The sequence below is a fragment of the Palaemon carinicauda genome, chromosome 3 (genome assembly GCF_036898095.1).
Source record: "Palaemon carinicauda isolate YSFRI2023 chromosome 3, ASM3689809v2, whole genome shotgun sequence".
Classification (NCBI taxonomy): domain Eukaryota; kingdom Metazoa; phylum Arthropoda; class Malacostraca; order Decapoda; family Palaemonidae; genus Palaemon; species Palaemon carinicauda.
Window position 1 is genome coordinate 107,913,829 of NC_090727.1, and position 2,080 is coordinate 107,915,908.

General features: G+C 33.1%; 1 long non-coding RNA gene across 1 annotated transcript in view; it reads right to left on the reverse strand.

The window, feature by feature from the left end:
* Positions 1-1,081: 1,081 nt before the first annotated feature.
* The window catches only part of LOC137637797 (uncharacterized), a 2,697-nt gene continuing 1,698 nt past the window's right edge, over positions 1,082-2,080 (reverse strand). Inside the window, exon 2 of the long non-coding RNA XR_011043809.1 lies at positions 1,082-1,431. This is a non-coding gene — a long non-coding RNA (uncharacterized lncRNA). The remainder of the gene's footprint in view (positions 1,432-2,080) is intronic.

A 2,080-nucleotide genomic window follows, 5' to 3' on the forward strand; every position in this document is an offset into this window, starting at 1 on the left:
AATATGTCAAGCTGTCATATACACCTTACATTGTAGTTTAAACACTATCAGTACCAGAGCAATCAATAATCTGCTCTATGTTTATACAGTCCAAAGTGTTTTTTTACCTCTCTCTTCTTGAAACTTTAGTAACCATCACTTTTTAGTGCTGATTAGTCCTTACCAGTAATTATTATCATCAGTAATGTAAATGGAATTTTTACAGAATGGGGAAAAAACCAAATGTCAACCTATTAAGGTGAATTATGAATTACTTTAGGGTGAATCTGATGTCTCTCGTATTGATAAAACCTGCAAGTTTGAATAACTATTAATCATTCCGAAAACAAATTGACGATAGACGGTCAGTTATTCAATTTTAAATAAAATGTGATAAATAAGGCATGACGTCAACTGATGACAAGGGATATTACACTTTTCCAGTCCCCCTCCCCCTTAAAAAAGGACGAAATCCTTGATACATATAAATATAATCGGGTAAGTTATCAAAATTCGTAGCAGGGATGTTATCGAACATAGAGACAGATAAAGAAATAAAATTGTTAAATAAATGTAAAAATACCAAGAAATTTCAACCGAAAAATATAACAAAGAAATATATGCAAAAACACCAAGGAATTTCAACCAAACCATCAATATAAAAAATCAATACAAGCCATAAAAAACAACTAAAATGATTCCCTACCATTTCGTAGAAAACGGATAATGTCGAATATTGAGACTAAAAACTTAAAATAGTAAAATTTACACAAAACGCTTAGTAATTTCAACCAAACATCAATACAATGATCTCGTATAATAATTTTAAAAAAAAAACTACAAATTACCACCTACCATTTTGAAGAAAAACTGGGAAATTGGACATTGAAATTCACGCAAAAACAATTTCAACCAAAGCAACAATATAAATTAATCAATACAAGCAATAATACAACAACTAATAAGTATTCCCTACCATTTCGAAGAAAAACAATCATTAGTACTATCTAACCTAGGAGGGAAGGTACAGTACTCACCACTAGGCCTACAGAAGTCCCACGGTAACATCCATAGAGCTGTGGTCACAAAGCGTAGTTCTTCCGTTTAAGGTAGTCTGGAATAATCAGTCCAAAATAATTGAGAACTAGTGGCGGAAATGGAAATCACCAACGGAGATCTACATAAATTAGCACTGCTAGATTTGAGCCACTTTCATCCTCTTGCAAGTATAACTTGAGATGTCATCTGCTTCTACACGAGTTTCCTTGCCTTAATAGCGCTCTGGGGGACTTGCTATGGATTGAATCACAAGTCAGATCTCCTTAGGCCTATTACTGCTTGTAGCATGCCATTTGTTTTTGCCTACATGCACCTTCATTAATTATTTGTCTTGCCGTTCAGATTAGAAACGCATTTTAACAGTATTCAGTTTTCATTTACTTCACAGTAATGCTATTCAATTATTTCAGAAGATTGTGGGGATTAAATACTACACCAAAATACTATACAAAATATACCTCTATCCGATACGCATAGACCTATTGTATACTTTTGACATTATATTTCTACCAAAACAGAGCATTAAGTCTAAGCCTACTGGCCAAAATAATTTAAAATATTCCAATACAAATTAAAATATATGAAATGTGAATGTGACAAGGTGAGAATGGCGGGAATACGAAAAGTGAGTCTACTGATAAAAGGGAAAAGAGCACTCTGCAATGTCTCTCATATGATGTTCTTGTATTATTCAAAACACTTAATTTTCGTTATTTGTGAGACTGGGACAGAGTTTGAAATAGAACGTGGTCCCATAAACCCTATTTACAAGATTTGCAAAACTAAACATCATAGACTTTCCCCCATAATCATCTTTTAGATTTCATTGTCTCCATAAGAACTTTAACAAATGTCTAAAAAAAAATCGATTACTTGTTCTAAATTTCATTTACATTAAAGAATAAAAACGATCAAGTGAACCCTCAACATTTAATTCATAACATACGGGAAGCATGCACAGTAGACCTGCATGTATGTCTGTACAATTTATGTAGAGTAGACCTATGCGTCGAGAGAGAGAGAGAGAGAGAGAGAGAGAGAG